The sequence below is a fragment of the Chenopodium album genome, chromosome 16 (genome assembly GCF_948465745.1).
Source record: "Chenopodium album chromosome 16, dcCheAlbu1.1, whole genome shotgun sequence".
NCBI classification, from domain to species: domain Eukaryota; kingdom Viridiplantae; phylum Streptophyta; class Magnoliopsida; order Caryophyllales; family Amaranthaceae; genus Chenopodium; species Chenopodium album.
Window position 1 is genome coordinate 14,305,895 of NC_137849.1, and position 23,554 is coordinate 14,329,448.

Below are 23,554 nucleotides of genomic sequence, written 5' to 3' on the forward strand. Positions count from 1 at the left end.
TAAATATAATATTAAAATTGTGACCAATCTCACATCAAACTCCCAAAGAAAAGCATGAGATCAAAGTAAAGACATTTCATTTTAAAGTAAATACAAAAAAACCAAACTAATCAATAAACAAGAAATCTTTGGAAGCTAGAAAAAATTACTCACATCATGTGCAACATCATGTATCTCACTACACCTTCTAGAAGGTTGAAAGAGACTAACCTTCTCTCTATTTCAGCAAAATTCCTATATGCAGTCTCAATAACATCACCTATGTATGATTGTTGATCTCCATTTCTACAAACCGGGTACACATCTTTTTGGATTTCTCCTTGACCAAATGATGTTTTTAGTTCACTTGCAATTCTTTCTCTTACTCTCTCATTTGTCCAATGTTTGATCAAGGGCAATGTTGTTGGCTCAGGCTGCCCTCTAAATGAAAGGTGATGAAAGTATACAATTTGAAGAATCAGGACACATCCACTGAAACCTGTTCTTGATTCCTTATGCTTATTGTTCTTGAAGCTTCCTACTGCTTAGCACAAGTTATTCAGTACACAACAACACCATTCCAGGTTACGTATTTCTCTTACATTGTTTGCATAGATGATTATCTTTTAATCTATCACTCTGTTTGCAATAGGGGCTAAGAATGTGCTGCAAACATACATCACAAAGAATCTTTTAAAATCATCCCCTCCTTCCTTTAGAGTCTTTATTTTTCTCTCCAAATTATTCACAAATATCTCAACACTTTATGGAATTCCTAGCTTCTTCTTCTATTCCTTTTGAATCACCATGTTTGCTACAGGTTGCTTCCTTAATTGATCAGTTAACTTGTTCTCTATTACATTTGGAAGCAAGAAAATATGTTGAACATCATAGGAACTTATAGAAAACTCCATCATGTCAATCTTGAACATAAACTATTTTCATTGAAATAATGACAAAGCCACGGAAGCATCTTTGTTGAAACTTTGTCAGTTTCAGTTCAAGCAACCCTCCGAATCCAACACTTATTACATCTGGTCTATGTCTCTCACTAAAATTCTTGATCAAATCAAATACTGCATTGGGTCTGCAATGTGTTTTCTTGATGTCCAGATTACCATCATCATCGTCACTTCCTTCTTTAACGTCTATAACTTCTTGTACCTCCTAATTTGAATCGTCAAGCTTCATTTTCTTCTATAAATGGGCTTTTGTATTTTTTCTGTCTTCTTCTAATGATCCATCATATTCTTCATTCGTATCTTCTGGTTCAAAATTGCTATCTTTAACTTCAGCTTTTGTTCTTTTTTTTGGTTCCTATAATTTGTTGAACTAGGAGATATTAAAACATTTACTTTTAAAATTAAAAATATTCAAGAACAAACAACCTAATTCACAACATATGATTCTAACTTTAGATTGTAATACAATAAACTTTTATAAACCTTTTGAAGGTTCTAGTTCCTTAAGCCTTCTCTTTATCAGTATTTGCTTTTTTGAAATCCTTTTAATCATAGCACCTAATACAATGAATTTTAACAATGAGTTTATGTTTATACAAGGAGTATATAAATATAAAACATGTTAAATAAATTTCAAAACATATATATTTACTTTATAAGCTTTTATTTACTTCATAAACTTATATATGAGTTTCTATTAATATAATGAAAATATAAATACAAAACATGTTAAATTACTTTAAAAACATATATATTTACTTTATAAGCATTTTTATTTACTTTATATCATTTACTTTTATACTCAATCGTTTAATAGTATGCATCATAATATTTATATTGATAACATAGACTTATAAAGGTAAATGTTGTACTTTATAACTGTTTCTATTTACTTTATAAAATGAATTTTTTTACTTCAAGATTTTATACCTTTAATTGGAGATTGCTTTGAATTTGCAGGTTTCTTTGGAGATATCTTCTATGTTGCAGGAGCTTTCTTGGATGCAGGAGATTTTTTCCCTGCAGGAGCTTTCTTTGCTAAAGGATTCCTTTTGAGGTTTCTTTGCTACAAATTTATTGAAAATTTGCAGATTGTTTTAGTTACATTCAACCTGTCCTGTCAATCAAATATCATCACTTTAGACATTTCAAAATGCATTTGAAAATGATGACATTAGAGTTCATAGAATAATAAGTATAAAAGAGGTTTAGCAATTATCCATCCCTAATAACTTTGGACAATTTTTGAACAAATTACATACATGTTTGATTAAAACACAAGGCATAATACACAAGCCACATCGATTTCTTTATTTTTACACAAGCCATAATAGCTACAGATCATACAGTAATTCATTAACTTTTAATCAATTTAAAGTAACTTTTAGCCAATTTCAATCTACTTGTAAAAATAAACCACTCAAAATTAAAGCAAACTACAGAAACTAAAAGGAAACTACTCCAAACTTATGATTTTATTTTGTTGGCTTTTAATTATTTTGTATCAACTTTTATTTGATTTCTTTTAACTATTATCAACAATTACTCAAAATTAACTAAAATTATTCTAAACTAGTGGCAATAGAACTAAAATTACTCAAATTCATAAATATAAACAAATATTAAGTTTTACCAATAATCATTAAAAAAAACTCTGATATAAATTTATACCAAAATTTGTGAAAAAAAACCTGATCTAAATTTATGGCAAAATTCGTAAATAAATAAATAAACCTTTGATTCAACTTCTAATCAAATTTAAATTAAATTACAACAAATTTAACCAGAAATGAAAAGTAAATCAAATGAAATTGGAACAAAAACAAAAAAAATTCCGAAAATACTTGACTATCAAGCAAATCAAACTTCAAAACACCAAAATTGAACTTCGAACTACTCCGATTCAACTTCTGCTACTTCAAATTTAACATTAACACAAAAATAAGTAATAAATTGCAACAAAATTAGACGCAAGAGTACGAACTTGAAAGTTTCGAAGTAATACCTAATAATCGCCTATTTTTTCCAATTTTCGAAAATTTTTGTTCCGAAACTGAAGAATGTAGATAGTAGAACTTGAAATTGTGATTATATAGCGAAATTAAGCAGTTGAAATTGGCAGTTATGACGGTTTTTCGAAAATTTTGAGCAGTTGAAAAGGCGGAGTAGAGAAAGAAGAGAGAGAAAATGGCGGAGATAGAGAGAAGAGAGAGAAAATTGTGCCTGAAATTTTGTGCCTTATTTAATGTGTCTGAATGAATTTAGGTCGTTAGATCACGCGCCTATTGTCTTTGATCTGACGGTCTAGATTAATTCTTAGTTCTCATTATTCGGCTAGTTCTCACGGCTGTAACTCGGTTATATATATATATATATATATATATATATATATATATATATATATATATATATAAATATATGTATATGTATATATATATGTATATATATATGTATATGTATATATATATGTATATATATATATATATATATATATATGTAATATATACATATATGTATATATGTATATATTACATATATATATATATATATATATATATATATATATATATATATATATATATATATATATATATACATATATATATATATATACATATATACATATACATATATACATATATATATATACATATATACATATATACATATATATATATATATATATATATATATATATACATATATACATATACATATATATATATATATACATATATACATATATACATATATATATATATATATATATATATATATATATATATATATATATATAAATATATGTATATGTATATATATATGTATATATATATATGTATATATATATGTATATGTATATATATATGTATATATATATATATATATATGTAATATATACATATATGTATATATGTATATATTACATATATATATATATATATATATATATATATATATATATATATATATATATATATATACATATATATATATATACATATATATATATACATATATACATATATATATATACATATATACATATATACATATATATATACATATATATATATACATATATACATATATATATACATATATATATATATATATATATATATATATATATATATATATATATATATATATATATGTCTAAAGTGCATCTCATAGATTGTGAAAAGCCAAGTAATAAGGGAAAAAATAGAGACGAGATAGTACAACACTTCTTTATTATTTCTCTTTCTCTTAAGCACATTAGTGCAAATAAAATGACAGTATCAAGTTAGCCTAATGTGGTTTGATATAACTTGATCTAATAACCAATTCATTATTAGGCAAATTTCCAACTTGAAAAAATTAATCTACTTATGTCTTTAAAAAATTATTGAAATGGTGGCTCATACTTTATAAAGCTTCTTCATCTAGCAATAATAATAGTTCTAAAGTACAAGTTAATTAGACAATGAACACTTGATTGCAAAATGTATTATTTTAGAAATTTTGAAACATCTTATTCTATGTAAATAGAAGCATGAACAAGACATCACAATACAAAATCAAAACTATGTGAATGAACATCATTACAACATATGGTAGTAGCTTAAAGAGTGAAGTAGGAAAAATCATTCTAAAAGATTTAACAATTACCACAAGATTATTAATGTAATAACATAAATTTCTTTAGGAGTGAAGCATAGTTCTTAAAACCATCTCAATATCATTAGTAACGGCTATGGCATCCTTGGAAACACCTTGTAGTCCCATTCTAGATAATTCGGCACAATTCAATTTATTCTTTCCTTTCCAGTGATTTGGGAAACGATTCTTTGGAAATCCATTGTTTTTTAGTATAAATCATAATCCTAACAAAAGAAAAATTATCAATTTCATTAGCTGTCTATGTTATATTAATATATTAAATTTGTTGTTAAGATAAACCTAAAAGAAAATGATGCATAGAGAATATGATTAATGTCTATGTGTGCGCATGTGTGTATGTGCGCGTAATACTTAGATTAGATTATTTTTTAAGTTACATAAAATTGAGGTAATGTACATACCTTAAGCCATTCACAAGCTGTGCTTTTGAATCCGGTTGCAAATATTATTGCATCAAAGCTCAATTCAACTTTATCTTTGAATATGACTTTGCTCTTGTTAATTATCTCAATTCCCGATAAAACCTATAAAATTCGCAAATATTAAAGACTAGTAAGAAATTGTATAATACAAGTATCAAATGATAGATTTAATGGCATTTTTTTAATGGAGTGGTTCATGCATGGTATATAGTAATTTATCATAATATTATTTAAGATTGTCCATTTTGTCCCCATACAATGAAACAACAAATTATTTAACGGATGAAATAAAATTTTATAAATTGATTACTACAATATATTAAATAAAATTCAATAGACAAAGATATATTAACAAATAAAGAATTAAAAGTAATTTACCTTAATATCTCCAGATTGTATTTTTGCTATAGTTCCCACATCGATAACAGGGCTTCTTCCCTTTGTTACCTTAAGTAAAAAAGGGCCTTCACTTGGACGATAAATTCCATACTTTGATAAATTCTCATATTTTAATTTGCTAGCAAGAGTGACTAGAGCGTCCACCGTTGATAAACTAAAGTACTTTAGCAAGTGCATCCCTAAAAAGATCATTTCTCTTGCAACCACATGAACCTATATATATGAACAAGCCATTAATAAAAATTATACATATGTACGCTTTATTACTGTTCGTTATATTTGCAAGATGATGAAAACAATGTTATAAAAAAGTAACCGGATTTCTAATAATAATTGAAGTGTTGGCTTTTGAATTACATAAATCATAAGTAATTTCCATCCTAGAATTACCACAACCAACGACCAAAACATCTTTGTCCTGAAACTCATGACCAGACTTATATTCACTAGAATGCATTACATCTCCCTTAAATTCCGACAAACTGGGGATATTAGGTATGTAACCCTTGCCATTTTCACCAGTTGCGACTACTAAAAAACTCGCGACGAACAATTTAGATGATTTAACAAAAGTGTCCTTAGCTTCAACTAGCCATTTTCCCTTGGCTTCATCAAACGATGCAGATTCAACAGTGTGAAAGTATCGCGGCCTAATATCAAAGTCGAAAACATAATCATCAATGTCCTCTACGAAATCATTCTTACTCATATATTTCTTGGCTTATGGTGCATGGGGCTTATGGGGTAATGAGCAAAATTCTTTCGCTAGATGAAGATGGCATAGATCATATACACGTTTCTTCCAAAGAGAACCACAACAATATTCCTTTTCAAGAATAATGTGGGAATAGATTTTTTGGTTAAGCATGCAGCAACGCCTAGTCTTGTAGGACCTGCTCCCATTATTAGAACAAATGTTTCTTCCCTGTGTATATGTTTTTTTAATAATTAATTAATTTGCTTAACAAAAAATTTATATATCCAAAGAGAAGAATTGTACTTTGGGGTGAGTGTTATTGTAAGAGGAATTTGATACTAAATAGTGTATTTAGGATTATCCCTCCAAAGTGTTTAATATGTATATATAGAGAGTTAAGTGTAAGATTTTTGCAAAACATATAGAAAATCTTCTTATGGAATATTACTATTAATTATATTACAAGTCATACGATAATTTTGTACTTTTTTTTTGAAAAAGCACATTGGCATGTGGTGTTAAGAAAACTGGATTTATTGAGTAATTTTGACATTTTATGATTTACAGGATATAACTTACCAAGACATGCTAAAAAGTATTAAAGCAAAAAAAAAACTTTCTTATATTTAATAAACAATATGATAATTTGTAAACTTGGTAAAATAATTATTTTTGTGATTATTTCGGTTCATTTTAGAGGGACCACATTGACATGTGTTCTTCCTAATATTTGACAAATTGACATCATATGATCTACAACTTATAATTTGATAAGAGGTGTAAACAACAAAATAAACTGAAACTATTTTCTTAATATATTATGAACATAATATAGTAATATTGTATCTGCATTGATTCCATTTTTTCCATAATAGTTTTAAAAAGTTGCTCAATAACTTATACAAATTTAGCACTATAAATTCTCAAATTCTTTAGTTGTAATGTAATGTTAGGTTGTAAATCTGAAATGAAATAAAATGCATGAAACTTAATTAATTGATAGTATATTTTTTTACGTTAAATAAATTGTATTAAAAATGAAAAGGTTCATAGGTAGGGATGTCAATGGGGTGGGGCGGATGTTGGTCTTCCCATCCCCATCCCCACCTAACATTTTCATCCCCATCTCTATCCCCGCGGCGGGTCCAATATTCATCCCATCCCCGCCCTGGCGGGTACAACTCCAAAACCATCCCCACCCCATTCCCCACGTGGATATCCATCCCCACCTAATCCCCACCAAAGACCAGCCTAATCCCCCACCTAAGACCCACCTAATCTCCGTCTCTCAAATACACAGTCCTGCATAATTAATACGGATTATAATAAAAAAAAAGACATTCTTAATATTACACACATTTTTGTTTATAATTGATGAGTGTCATTTATGGCACTCATTTGATGAATATTTAGGTTGTTTTTACCTTCTTTTCATAGCTTTCTTTCTTAATAAATGCTTAGTTTTATGCATTTTCTCTTTATTTCTCTTTTCTCTCTTATTTTGTGTTTTTATGGTTTTTCTTGTGTTTTCTCCTTTATTTCTCTTCTTTTCGTGATTGTAGGTATTTTATGAGGTTCGAGTCTCAATATTGATGGTTTTCTAAGTTGGAAGATGCTTTTGGAGTAAGCTCATAGCATTGGGAAAGCTCAAGATACAAGGAAGTGGATGCTCCAAGTTCTAGCTCTTGCGCTCTCAAGTTGTTCCCTCATGAAAGGTGGCGTTTGAACCCACCAAAGAGTCCATTTGGTGTTGATCATCATCATATGCGTGCACTCTATACGAACGCACAAAGCGGCAAGAAAGAAGGAAGAAACCCAGAAAGGAGCGGGCGCACAAGCCAGTTGCGCGAGCGCGCCACCCAGCAACGCGGGCGCTCCTCCCTGTTACCGGCTTCACTCGATTTCCTTTTCCGCGCCTTTTATAAATACTTTTTTCGACCAATTTTTGAAGAGAGTTTTTAGACTTAATTTTGATGATAATTTTAGCTTAGTTGAGAGTTTCTCTCTCTAGCTTTAGGGTTAGTTTAGGAGTAGATTTAGAGAGACAAAGTGAGAGATTTCAATGGTGATTTGAGAGATTGATGATACAAGGGTGACAATTGTGTTGAAGATCTTCTCTATTATCAATGAGCATTTCTAACTCTATCTCATTTTACTGCTTTGTTTGATTTCATATTTGTTTGGTTTGATTTTGATGTTTGATCTTGATTAGTGTAATTGTTCATGATATTTTGTTGATTCTTGATTTCCGATGTTGTTTGTTGATAGATGATGATGCTTGAGTAGTTGTTTGTCTAGGAATTGGGTGAAACTTGTATTATTGATTGAATGTGATTGATTTGGGAATTGCGTTGATTGATTATTGAGATTAAAGTGTTTAATGTAAGTTTGCATGTGTGTAATTCGATTAGGCCTTGAGAATTATGCTAGATTGCATTGTAATTGCTAATGAAACGACCAATTGATTTAGGAATTGCAATTATCGATTGGTTTGGATTGTGATTCTCTTAGTTTAATATTCGTAGAAACATCTAGCTTAACGATTAGGAGATAGCTCTTTGATTCCAATTGATTTCTCTTATCATAAGTCTTCACAACCATAGATTGGCATGTCCCAAGTTGTTACAATCGTCATGATTACTTGTGGATCTCCATTCCTAGTGTTTATTTATTTGTTTGGTTGTTTGTTTAATAGTTGTTAGTGTTCCTTCTTCTCCTTCGACTTCGACCTAGCTTAGGCGCATAATTGAGAGCGCTTGAACATTACCGTTCCTTTGGGTTCGACCCTTGACTTACCACTATACTTGTATTTAGGTTTGTTAAGTGTTTATAAATTTAGTTTGATCTATGGAGGATTAGTCAATGACCTAGTCTTCTCCCTCGTCAATAATATAAGTGTAGTACGAAGTATTATAAATAATATATGATTTCACGTAATTAATTTATAAAATAGTATAAAAGTATATAATTTTGCTTTTAAAGATATATAGATGTAGGTATGAGGTTGGGATGGGGATGGGGCGGGTACAAAGTGGAGTGGGGCGAGGCAGGGCGGGGATGGGGCGGGTACAACTTAAAATCCACCCCTACCCCATCACCCATGGCGGGTATGGTTTTTATCCCCATCCCCGCCCCACCATCTGCTAAACCGAGACCCATCCCCGCCCACTGGAGCGGGGATGGGGCGGGTCTCCTACTTGACCCGCCCTGCCCCACTGACATCCCTATGCATAGGTGAAAAGACACTAAATTCTCCCAGCAGTCATCTATGTTTCCTCAAATAAATTTCACCCATACAAAAGATGTATTGTAAATGGAGGAACTTATCCATGATTATAAGATGACTAATTATTTATCAAATGTCATGTATGTGTATTGGATTTTCTATAGTCAAATCATTAATGGATTAGCTTAAATTAAGCATCTTACATACATAAATTTAATTTTGAGTGTAATACGTAATAATCTATCAAAATTCATGTATATGCATTGGATTTCTTACAGCTATGATATTAATTAATGTATTAGCTAAAATTAAATCTCTTATGTGATTGTGATTATAATATGACTGCTATTAAGGCCATGATTTTGTATTTGATTTTCTAGAGGCAAATGATTAATGAATGATTATATTAGACAAAATTAATTTATGTGCATGTGAATTTTATTCATTATGATTATGAAATGCCTAGTAGGTATTAGATATTTCCAAATATGTGCATAAACTTACCCAAAGTTTCCTAACATAGGGGTTTGTGTATGAACTTATACAAATTGTGCAAGAACTAATTATACAAATTGTGCAACAATTTATAAGAGCAAAGAAAAATTGTGTTGATCTTTCATGGTTAGAGCCTTTGCTTGACTTGAACCGCACATCATGCTATGCTAACGAATGCTGACAAGCTAAATTTTTATCACCTAATCAATAGTAAACCTAAATTAAATTTCACTCACAAGGTATCAGGGACAAATTTAAGGGCGATTGCATAGGAAAACAACGTTCTTTTATTCCATAGGGAAACAACGTTCTTTTATTCCTAATTAATAATTATAATCTAAATAATTAGGAAACGAGCGTAGTTTGTATGAAGTTAAACTAAAACAATACTACCTCCATTTTTTATTAGTTGACACGTTTTGACTTTAGCACTATTCATATACTCCTCTTTGACCGTGTTGTGTGCTTTATACGTAATGAAAAATATAGTCATGTGGGATCTTGTTAAATTCATCACGATATATATTTTCAAAATATCAACTTTTCATAATTTTTGCTTATCGGTAATTAAAGATATGAATGGTTGAAGTTGTGTATTGGCAAACGTAACTAAAAGAAATGTATCAACTAAAAAGAAACGGAGGAAGTAATTAACAAAAGAAAATAATCAATAATATATAAAAGGCTTAGGGTATAGGTTCACCGATGAATAATATTATGAGATACAATATAGAAATCAACAGTTAATATTGCAGTTAATCAGATCAACAGACTCTCACAATTTATTAATCATAGAATTTAGAAATAATAGACTCTAGAAAATTATTAATCATGGAATTAAAAATAACATACTCTAGCAATTTCTTAAATCCACTTCTACCTATTGAAACTAGCCTTATTATCAAAATTACATTTGCTCGATTCATCAAATCATTATATTGACACTAGTAATGTAATACCCCATATTTTTATACGTATTTTATTTAAAATAAGTATTTTGTGGGGTATATATATAATTTGAAATGAATTATTTATGATATTTTAATTAGTTATTTTAAACAAGTTTGGAAATATTTTATAAAAGGAAAGTTTTATTTAATTAATTATTTTATTAAGTTGGAATTTAATTTAGGAAAGTTTATTTTAGTAAAATTTAATTAGGAAAGGGATTAGGAAAGAGTAAAAAGGAAAATTTTAGGTAAGAAGGGTTTCTAGATCGAGAAAGGGGTATAAATATTTAACACTTGGAAAAATTAAACTTTGCCCAAAGTGGAGAAAACCCTAGGTAAACTTTCTCTCCCTTCTCCTTTATTTTTTTCTCTCTTTTTCTTTTTTTTTCCCATTCCCCTTTTTCGATCACCACCGCCGGCCACCACAACCTACGGTGGGCCGTCGGCCACCACCAGCACCAGCCGACAGCAACGGCGGCGCCACCAGCAGGCTGGCAGCAGCCGGCTGTGGTGCCGGCCTGCTGTCCGACCACCTTTTCTTGGAAAAAAAAATAATTTGTGTTTTAAAATTTTATTTAAACCTTAGATCTAATTATAAATTAAGGGTTTTGTGTTAATATTATGATGATTGATATTATGTATGGTGTAATTAAATTTTCAGATTTTAATTCTAATTAAAAAGCCCCAATTTTGAAACCCTAGATTCATAAATAATTAATTATTGAAGGATTATGATTTAGGGTGGTTTAAACTTCTAATTTAAGTGTTTTAAAGTCTAATTACAACAAGTTTTTATTAATGTATATTGATGGAATTTTTAGTAGTATACTAAAAATCAAGTTTCGTTAAGGAATTTTTACCCATTAATTGGGGTTAAAGTATGAGGTTTTAATTAAAATTTCAGCTTGTTTTAATTAAAATATAATTGGTTTATTAAGAGTATATATTGCTGGAAATTTGTGTAAAATGGATTTTAATGCTCTATTATTATTTTAATTTGTAGGAGACTTTGAAGTAAGTGATTTATATTAGTCGTAGCGATATTAAGATCGTATTCAAAGCGTACTTAACATATTTTTTTTGATGTAGAAACATGCTAGGTTTGATTAATTAATCCCAAGTAGTGTCATGCTGGATTATGATTTGAAATTTTGAATTGGTTGTTATTGGCGATTGAATTATGAAGCATGATTATTGGTGATGGATGGGATTTGAAAGTAATAGTTTGGCATGTTGATTATAAACCACACTTTTATTTATGGAATGATAGAAAGCATGTTTAATTAAACTAAATGTTTAATTTGGTTTGGAATATTAAAAGGGAATTTTATATTGGTTCATATAATTTTTATTGATGCTATAAGCATGGGAAAGGAGCTATGTAAGTGTCTATGTACACGAGGAATAAATTATATGTTGGTGCCTTAGTGCACTTAAGGTGTTTTTAACACCGAGGGATAGGATTTTTGACGCATTAAGCGTTTGAGGTGTCTTTGGAACCGAGGTAGATTTAAAAAGGATTCATTATTAAATATTATGTGGTCACTAATAATTATTCAAGAATTAAATTGGAGTGTTTAATTGTTTGAATAATTATTATGATTGTATGATTATGGTTTGAGAGTCATCACCAAGTTTAATAACATGTAAATAACGTAAAGTGAAAGAGATTACGCACCAAAACTCTTGGACCGTATACCTTGAGTATGAATATATGGGGGGAGTTATGGGGTTTTATATTTAACCATAACTTCTACTGGGAGTACAAGACGCTGTATTTTCTTTTTATTATTATTATGCGCAGGAATTCCGCTACTTATGAGTGGTTCTTTTATACTGGCACGGTTAGCTCCTGTATTAGTACCCCTTTATTGGGGCAGGTTAGGGGGAAAACCTGTTCGATGCGTAATCAAAACTAAATAAATTATTTAGTTACTTAGTTGATAAGTTTTGTTGTATGTTGTGTGCTTGAAAACAGGTGCAACAAGGTAAGTTGTGTGTTGGAAGGTAAAAGCATGTTAGTGTGTTTAATTACGCTTATGTACTCAGCTTTGCTGATTGTGTGTTTATGTGTTTGTTGGTCTTGTCTTTACCTTGGCCCTACGATGACCCATTTTTAATGGAGAGTAGTGGAAACAAGTAGAGAGAAGCTTTTCAGGTGATAAAGCATATTCATGATGGGCATGAGTAAAGAGCGAATCATGCTAGTTTCCATAAGTTTATGATGTGTTATTGCTTTAATTATATTATGATATTATTTTTGCGAGACTAACGTAAAGGTTTTGGATTTATTTGGTTTTGTTGAGGGCCTACAATGGTTCCAAGTTTTAGGTTTGACTATGGTTGACTTTACTTTTGTTGGTTGACTTTTTAAGTTGAGTCGTTTTAAATATTTTTAAGGAGAGTCTATTGCTGTGTGTCTTTGATAGTTGCCTTAGCCGTTTTCACAGTGGCAATAATATCTTAGATTTTCCTATTTAAAGTTTTAAATAGGGCAAACACAAGTATTTTAAAAGAAAGGAATTTCAAGGGTGTTACAAAGTGGTATTTGGGAACTTTGGTTGAGATTTTTTTTACCACTAAAGCCAAAAACGTGTTTTAAATTGTTTAAATTTGAAAATTGGCCAAGTACTTATTTATTTGTGGATTTCTAAAGGGAGTTATTTTATTTAATTTTATTTTGAGAAGATTAAATATTTTATTTGATTAAATTAAAACCCGAATTTTTTATTTTATTTTGACAAAGGTCCAAAATTTTTTTTATTTTTGAGGGTGTCCGAAATTTTTTTTTTTGGGGGAAGGGTTGAAATTTTCTTGGTCCTTTTCCCTATTATTTTGAAAATTTTTAATTAAGAGGAGTCGAAAATATTTTTTTTAGTTTGTTCATTTTGCAGGAAAGCAAGGATTGAGGTAAGTATTATGTGTTAAAAGCTTTTAAAGCATGTTGGTGAGAATGGGTAGGAAATAAATTGGGCATATAAATTAGAAATAATCATGTTCTTGTATGCATTAATATTTAGGTTGTTAATGTTTAATCATGTGAATGAATTGCTTGTAAGTATGTAATTATGTGGTAAGGTATAAGAAAAATTGTTTGATTGAACATTGAACCTAATTCATGCAAAAACTGTATTATTTTGTTTTCTTTGGGAAAGGGAATTTTTTTCTAAGTCTTTTCTTTACAGGATGCCGATTCTGCCTAGCAAATTCACCCAATTGGACACTCTCATTAAGAAAAACAATGAACATCCCTACGATTATGTAGAAAAGATTCGCTATTTCTGTTCCTACATGAGCAATGTCCTAAGGGACAGGGTTTATGATAATCCCGACCGTATTTCAGCTATGATTGTTCACTGCCTTCCAGACGAGCCTCCTTACCTCGCAGTCAAAGCAAAATTTTCTTATTTTTATCTATCAGGGGACATCCCAAACTACCATAAGTATAAAGATTATTATGGACAATGGTACTCATACTACAGATTTTTAACTACTTATCTCATTAGGGTCGAGAAAGCTCATTGTCAACATTTTCACTTTCCATACCCTGACTATTATTTTAACAATCCAGTAGGGAATAATCCCCCTTCTCCTAGTCACCAGTCATGGAGTTCTTCTTCTTCTTCTTCTTCTCAGGGCGACCAAGCAGAAAATGGGGAGCAAGGGGAGGGAAATAGTTCCCTCATGGAGATTCTTAACCCAAATCCACCTCCAACTCCAATTATTATAGATATTTCTTCTGATGAGGAGGAAGAGGGAGAGTTCGTGCAAGTAGAACCTGAACCCATGGAGGAGACAGATGTTCCCGAGTTCGATCCTAGTAGCTATAAGCAGTCTGCGGACAAGAGAGACAACATTCGAAAGGATTAGACTTCTATAATTTCTTTCATTAGGCATTCTTAGTTTTAATTTCAGTTTATCATTTCTTTTAGTTTCAAAGTAATAAGTGGCATGACCATAGTGAGTCAGTGAGCTTATGTAATACATAAGTTTTTAGAACTCAATTTTTATTTCAGCAATTCTATTTATTTCCTTTTAATTAAATTCTATCTATTTCTTTGTCAACTAATTTATATTATTGACAAATAATTCAGTTCACTTCCCAAATATTAGTCATTTCATATCACTATTCCAATGAGCCAAAGTTCAATCTAAAGCATTCCAATAAATTGTTTGTAAGCTATGGGAATTATTTTTATTTATCTATGTGATGCTTTATTAAATGTATGGTTGGTTAGCAATCAATAATTGATTGATAAAGCTAAAAATTTGGGAATTCTAGCTTTTGCTATCCCAATTTATTAGCTTCAAATTTTCTACAATGTTTCAAGGGTGTTAATTAATAGATGAGTGTATGCCTTGAGAGCTAGCCAAGCCCATATCTAATATAGGCCCTTGTTCTTAATTCAAGAGTAGAAATTAATAGATGAGTGTATGCCTTGAGAGCTAGCTAAGCCCATATCTAATATAGACCCTTGTTCTTAATTCAGGAGAAGAAAGATGGCAGGGGGAAGTAATACCAATAATGACGAGGGTGATCTGAGTGAAGTTGTGAGGCAATTGGCAGTTGTTGCCCAACAGTTGGCAAGGAATTCAACTAATAATGGGGATTCTTAGGGAGATCCTTTCAAGAAGGTGGCCTAAAGCAAACCACCAACCTATCAGGGAGAGCCTGACCCTACCATACTGGAAAATTGGTTAAGAGAGTTTGAGAAACTATTTGGGGCAGTTGGATGCCTAGAGAATTCTAAGGTGGGCTGTGCTACTTATTATTTGAGGGGTGAAGCTGATCTTTGGTGGCAGCAAAATGAAGCTACCATTAGGGCATTACCTGGGTTTTCAATTGGACCAAGTTCCAAGAGAAAATGAGAGATAAGTTTTACCCTACCTTTTTACAGAAGCAGAAGGCTGAGGAGTTCTCAAACCTCAAGATGGAGGAGATGTTAGTTACTGAATACTATACAAAGTTTATTGAGCTGTCTCGTTTTTCTGAATAGTCTTTTGCTACAAAGACGGAAAAGGCTAGAAAGTTTGAGAGTGGTTTGACTACTGATTTGCAGTTAAAGTTGTGTGGACAAGTGTTTGAGACATTGGATGAAGTGTATGGGAGAGCTGCACACCTGTATGCATTAAAGTTGAAGAAAAAGAAAGAACTAGCTGAGATGGAAGGGAAAGAGAAGAGAAAAGAGGCGGGGAAAAATTCTAGGAACCAATAGGGTAACCAGAATAACTTTAAGAAGCAGAAATACCACCATAACAACAACTTCCACAACAACAATAATTCCCAAGGTAACAATCGTCAAGGAGGACGAAACTTCAATAGAGGGGCTAGAAACTATATAACCATGGGAATAACAAGAATGAAAGTCGTTATTTTTGCAAAAGGTGCAAGAATAACCACCCTAGGAAGGATTGTGAGGGCAATCTGGTTACTTGTCGTGCTGGTAATAAGCTGGGGAATCGGGAGTACAAGAGTTTCTCCAAAGGTTATAATAGGAAGAAGTAGAATAATAATTCAGGAGGGACCTAAAGGAACTTTCAGGGAAACAATTATAACTTTGCTAGGAATAAGGGAGTGCAGCAGAATGGAGCAAAGAACAAGAACAACAACAACAGTGGGAATAATCAACAAAAAGGTGGAACTACAGGGAAACTGAATGTGTTAAGTAGGCATAAGGCTGATTCTACGAAGGAAGTCATCACTGGTACTTTTTCTATTAACTCTATTCCTGTTAAAGTTTTGTTTGATTCTGGTGCAACTTTTTCTTTCATTTAAAAAAGAATTGTTTCAAAACTTAAATACTGTTTGAAAACAGTAGAAGTAGTAGACTTACCAATAACCATTCCGACGGGTGGGGTAGTGAATTGTACCAAAACCTTTGGAGAAGTGCCTTTAGAATCGAGGGGAAAGTGTTTCGGTCTGACCTCATCGAGTTTGGGTTAAGTGATTTTGATGTCATTCTGGGAATGGATTGATTGAGCAATTACAGTGCATAAATCAGTTGTCGATCGCAGAAGGTGAAAATGAACACAAGTGAGAATGAGTCAGTGACTTATTGGATGCATGGTGAAACCAAATGCCCTAGGTTAATATCCGTGTTAAAGTTGGCAAAGTACATTAAAAAGGGGCATCCAGTGCACTTCTGTAGTGTGAGAAACATGGATCATGAGGAGGCAACTAAACCAGAGGATATAGAAGTGGAGAATGAGGTCCTAGATGTATTTCCAAATGAGATCCCTAAAATGCCACCTAAGAGAGCAATTGATTTCACAATAGACTTAGTCCCAGGGACAACACCAATATCCAAAGCACCATATCGAATGGCACCCGCAGAAATGAGTGAATTAAAGGAGAAACTGCAGGATTTGTTGGAATAGGGATAAATTAGACCAAGTGCGTCTCCTTGGGGAGGGCCAATTTTATTTGTTAAGAAGAAAGATGGGAGTATGAGATTGTGTATTAACTACAGAGAATTGAATAAGGTGACAATAAAGAACAAGTATCCACTGTCAAGGATTGATGATTTGTTTGATCAGTTAAAAAGTGCAAAAGTGTTTTCTAAGATTGATTTGACGTCCGAGTATCACCAGTTGAGGATTGCAGATGAGTACATTCCTAAAACTGCATTTAGGACAAGATATGGACACTATGAGTTTGCAGTGATGCCGTTTGGATTGACAAATGCACCGGCAATCTTTATTGATTTGATTAATAGGGTGTTTCACCAATTTATGGATAAGTTTGTGGTAGTGTTCATAGATGACATATTAGTGTATTCAAAGAGCAAAGAAGAGCATGTAAAACACCTGAGGGCAATTCTACAAACACTAAGAGAAAACAACCTTTATGCAAAGTTCTCTAAGTGTGAATTTTGGTTGGAGAAGGTAGCATTCTTAGGCTATTTTGTGTCTAAGGATGGAGTAGAAGTAGATCCAGCCAAGATTGAAGTTGTGAAGGTTGGCCTACGCCCAAAACAGTATCTGATGTTCGGAGTTTCTTAGGTTTAGCAGGGTATTATAGTCATTTTGTGAAGGATTTCTCAAAGATTGCTAAACCTATGACTACTCTAATGAAGAAGGATAAGAAGTTCGAGTGGGATGATAAGTGTGAAGAAGCATTCCAACTCTTGAAACAAAAGCTGGTTACAGCACTAGTGCTTACACTGCCAGACGATAGTGGAATCTATGATGTGTATAGTGATGCATCAAAGAATGGCTTGGGATGTGTGCTTATGCAAAATGGGAAGGTGATTGCATATGCATCAAGGCAGTTAAATATCCATGAAGTAAATTACCCAACCCATGATTTAGAATTAGCTGCAATCATTTTTGCACTAAAGATTTGGCGCCATTACTTGTATGGAGTGAAAGTAGAATTTACACAGACCATAGAAGCTTGAAATACATTTTCACTCTAAAGGATTTGAACTCTCGCCAAAGGAGATAGTTAGAGTACACGACGGATTATGACTTGGACATACAATATCATGAGGGGAAAGCAAATATAGTCACAAAGGCTCTAAGTCGTAAGACCAGTCATGGATTAAACACTTTAGTAGTGGCTGATAAGTTATGTAGAGAAATGAGGAAAATGAATTTAGAAGTTGTAGAATGGGGAGTACCAGCAGGCATTCTTCCGAACCTGACTATCCAACCAACGATATTCGATGAAATAAGGGAAAATAAGGTAGGAGATGTAAAATTGGATAGGATTCGCGAGAAAATAAAACAAGGCAAAGCTACAGATTTCAAAATTCAAGAAGATGGGAGTTTAATGTACAAACATCGATGGTGTGTACCACAAAAATGTGAGGAAGTCAAGAGAAAGCTAATGCAAGAGGGTCATAATACACCCTACTTAGTGCACCCAGGAGGGGACAAGCTATACAAGGATTTGAAAAAGGTGTATTGGTGGCCTAAAATGAATAATGAAGTTGCAGAATTTGCAACAAAGTGTTTGACTTGTCAAAAAGTGAAGATAGAGCACAAGAGACACCAAGGGATTGTGCAATCATTGGAAATTCCCGGATAGAAGTGGGATTGTATTTCAATGGATTTTGTGAATTGCCTTCCAAAGTCAAAGAGTGGAAATGACACCATTTGGGTAGTGGTAGACAGAATTACAAAATCTGCAGTGTTCATACAAATGAAGGAGACTTGGAAGATGGAGCAACTTGCAAAAGCTTACATAAAAAATGTTGTGAGGTTACATGGAGTTCCAAAGGATATTGTGTCTGATAGAGATTCCAGGTTTCTTTCAAAATTCTGGAAAAGTGTACAGGAAAACTTTGGTTTAACACTTAAGATGAGTACAGCGTTTCACCCTGTCACAGATGGACAAACTGAGAGAACCATTCAAACCTTAGAGGACATGTTGAGAGCTTGTGTAATAGATTTCCAAGGAGGATGGGAAGATAGCTTGGATTTGATTAAATTTTCCTACAATAATAGGTTATCATGCAAGCATAGGAATGGCTCCATTTGAGGTATTATATGGGAGGAAATGTCGTAGTCCAATTTGTTGGAACGATATAAGTGAAACAATGATTCTAGGGCCTCAAATGATTGAGGATACATTGAAGCAAGTAAGGGAAATTCAAGCTAAAATTCAAGCAGCTCAAGATCGCCAAAAGAGCTACGCAGATTTGAAGCGTAGAGAAGAAGAATTTGAAGTTGGTGACAAGGTGTTGTGAAAGGTGCCACCAATGAAGGGAAAGAAGGGAACGCTTAGCCCGAAATATATTGGCCCGTATGAGATACTGCAAAAGATAGGCAAAGTAGCCTATAGGTTGGCATTACCTATGGAGCTAAGCAAAGTGCATGATGTATTTCTTGTGTCTCAATTGAGAAGATATATCCCTGATAAGTCTCATGTGTTACAACCTGAAACCATTGAATTAGACCAAAGTTTAACCTATGAGGAGAGACCTGTCAAAATTCTTGACAGTAAAGTGCGTAGTACACGCAATAAGAATGTTAAGATTGTAAAAGTGTAATGGTCTAACCAAGAATAAGCCACTTGGGAAGCAGAGGATGAAATGAAAAAGAAATACCCAGAATCATTTTAGGTATGTAGAGTTACGGGGTCGTAACTCGTTTTCTTTAAGGGGGGTAGAATGCGGTAGAATTTCGCGCTTTTTCCCTATATTTTTAGTTATTTTTGTGCTTTTTGCACAATTTTAACAAGTATTTTGAGTAATTGTGTTCTCAAAGAGACACAAAAAGGTAAATGTATGAGAAAAAGTATAGCAATATTATACAAAGTGAGGAAAAAGATTGAATTTTGTTTACCAAAGTTTCGGGACAAAACTTCTTTTAAGGGGGGTAGACTATAATACCCCATATTTTTATATGTATTTTATTTAAAATAAGTATTTTGTAGGGTATATAAATAATTTGAAATGAATTATTTAAGATATTTTAATTAGTTATTTTAAACAAGTTTGGAAATATTTTATAAAAGGAAAGTTTTATTTAATTAATTATTTTATTAAGTTGGAATTTAATTTAGGAAAGTTTTATTTTAGTAAAGTTTAATTAGGAAAGGGAATAGGAAAGAGTAAAAAGGGAAAGTTTAGGTAAGAAGGGTTTCTAGATCGAGAAAGGGGTATAAATATTCAACACTTGGGCAAATTAAACTTTGCCCAGAGTGGAGAAAACCCAAGGTAAACTTTCTCTCCCTTCTCCTTTATTTTTTCTCTCTTTTTCCCCTTCCCCTTTTTCGATCACCACCGCCGGCCACCACCGCCACAGTGGGCTGCCGGCCACCACCAGCACCTACCAACAGCAGAGGCGGCGCCACCAGCAGGCTGGCAGCAGCCGGCTGTGGTGCCGGCCTACTGTCTAGCCACCTTCTTCTTGGGAAAAAAAAAATTAATCTCTGTTTTTAAATTTTTTTTAAATCTTAGATCTAATTATAAATTAAGGGTTTTGTATTAATATTATGATGATTGATATTATGTATAGTGTAATTAAATTTTCAGATTTTAATTCTTATTAAAAAGCCTAAATTTTGAAATCCTAGATTCGTAAATAATTAATTATTGAAGGATTATGATTTAGGGTGGTTTAAACCTTTAACTTAAGTGTTTTAAAGCATAATTACAACAAATTTTTATTAATATATATTGCTGGAATTTTTGGTAGTATACTAAAAATCAAGTTTCTTTAAGGAATTTTAATTACCCATCAATTGGGATTAAAGTATGAGGTTTTAAAAAAAATTTCAGCTTGTTTTAATTAAATTATGAGTGGTTTAATAGGAGTATATATTGCTGGAAATTTGTGTAGAATGGATTTTAATGCTCTATTATTATTTTTATTTGTAGGAGACTTTGAAGTGAGTGATTTATATTAGTTGTGGCGATATTAAGATCGTATTCAAGGTAAGTTCGTGTACTTAGCATATTTTTGATGATGTAGTAACATGCTAGGCTTGATTAATTAATCCCAAGCAGTATCATGCTAGATTATGATTGGAAATTGTGAATTGGTTGTTATGGGTGATTGAATTATGAAGCATGATTATTGGTGATGGATTATTGATTTGGAAGTAATAGTTTGGCATGTTTATTATGAACCACACTTTTATTTATGGCATGATAGAAAGCATGGTTAATTAAACTAAATGTTTAATTTGGTTTGGAATATTAAAAGGGAATTTTATGTTGGTTCATATAATTTTTATTGATGCTATAAGCATGGGAAATGAGCTATGTAAGTGTCTATGTACACGAGGAATTATTGTATGTTGGTGCCTTAGTGCACTTAAAGTGTTTTTAACACTGAGGGATAGGATTTTTGGCACATTAAGCGTTTAAGATGTATTTGGCACCGAGGTAGATTTAAAAAGAATTCAACATTAAATATTATGTGGTCACTGATAATTATTCAAGAATTAAATTCGAGTGTTTAATTGTTTGAATAATTATTATGATTGTATGATTATGGTTTGAGAGTCATCACCAAGTTTAATAACATGTAAATAACGTAAAGTGAAAGAGATTATGCACCAAAACTCTTGGAACGTATATACCTTGAGTATGAACATATGTGGGGAGTTATGGGGTTTTATATTTAACCATAACTTCTATTGGGAGTACAGAAAGTTGTATTTTCCTTTTATTATTATGCGCAGGAATTCCGCCACTTACGAGTGGTTCTTTTACACTGGCAGTGTTAGCTCCCATGTTAGTAACCCTTTATTGGGGTAGGTTAGGGTGGAAACCCGTCCGATGCGTACTCAAAACTAAATAAATTTTTTAGTTACTTAGTTGAGAAGTTTTGTTGTATGTTGTGGGTTTGAAAACAGGTGCAACAAGGTAAGTTGTGTGTTGGTGTTTAAAGGCATTTTAGTATGTTTAATTACGCTTATGTACTCAGCTTGCTGATTGTGTGTTTGTGTGTTTGTTGGCCTTGTCTTTCCCTATGATGACATATTTTTAATGGAGAGTAGTAGAAACAAGTAGAGAGAAGTTTTTCAGGTGATGAAGCATATTCATGATGGACATGAGTGAAGAACGAATCATGCTAGTTTCCATAAGTTTATGATGTGTTATTGCTTAATTATATTATGATATTATTGTTGCAAGACTAACATAAAGGTTTTGGAATTGATTTGGTTTTGTTAAGGGCCTACAATGGTTCCAAGTTGTAGGTTTGACTTTGGTTGACTTTACTTTTGTTGGTTGACTTTTTAAGTTGAGTCGTTTTAAATATTTTTAAGGAGAGTCTTCCGCTGTGTGTCTTTGATAGTTGCCTTAGCCGTTTTCACGGTGGCGCTAATATCTTAGATTTTTCTATTTAAAGTTTTAAATAAGGCAAAACAGGTATTTTAAAATAAAGGAATTTCTAGGGTGTTACATCAAACCCGCACAAATCTAATTGCATAGAATTAAAACAATTAATAAAGAATTAATTTGCACGAAATACGAACAATTAACAAATTATCCCTTCATATTAATCATGCATCCCTACAACCTTAGAATTAAAATACTTGTGCATAATTAAATGTAAACAAAATAAAGCATATAAATCAAACATAATTAAAATAATAATGATAATTTAAGGAAAACTAACAAATATTAATAAATCTAAGGAAAAGCACAAAATCCAAAACTACACTAATAATGAGTGAGAAAGAAAATTGAAAAAAAGCGAAACAAAACTAAGCTAAAAAAACTAAATTACTGAAGTAATTAAAAAAGGAATCTAACTAAATTAAAATAGCCTAACAAAAGCATACTACCTACATACTCCCTATGTCCTAAAAAAACTGACACATTCAAATTTTGCACACATGTCAAGATACCCACTCGTAGATAGGGGTGTGCAAAGAGTGCAAAGGCACAGTGCAAGAGTGAAAAGAGTGCAAAGGCACATAATTAAAATAATAATGATAATCTAAGGAAAACCAACAATTATTAATAAAACTAAGGAAAAGCACAAAATCCAAAACTACACTAATAATGTGTGAGAAAGAAAATTGACAAAAAGCAAAACAAAACTAAGCTAAAAAAAAAAAAAAAAAAAAAAAAAAAACTAAATTACTAAAGTAATCATAAACGGAATCTAACTAAATTAAAATAACCTAACAAAAGTCTGCTACCTACGTACTCCCTATGTCCCTAAATAACTGACGCATTCAAATTTTGCACACATGTCATAATACCTACTCGTAGATAGGGGTGTGCAAAGAGTGCAAAGGAACAATGCCCCAAATATTAGGGGCCTAATTATTAATCACCTGGTTTTTTCATTAA

The 23,554-nt window shown here is 31.9% G+C and overlaps 1 pseudogene; it reads right to left on the reverse strand.

The window, feature by feature from the left end:
- Positions 1–4,625: 4,625 nt before the first annotated feature.
- On the reverse strand, positions 4,626–6,709 carry LOC145583922 (putative indole-3-pyruvate monooxygenase YUCCA10; annotated as a pseudogene).
- Positions 6,710–23,554: the final 16,845 nt, after the last annotated feature.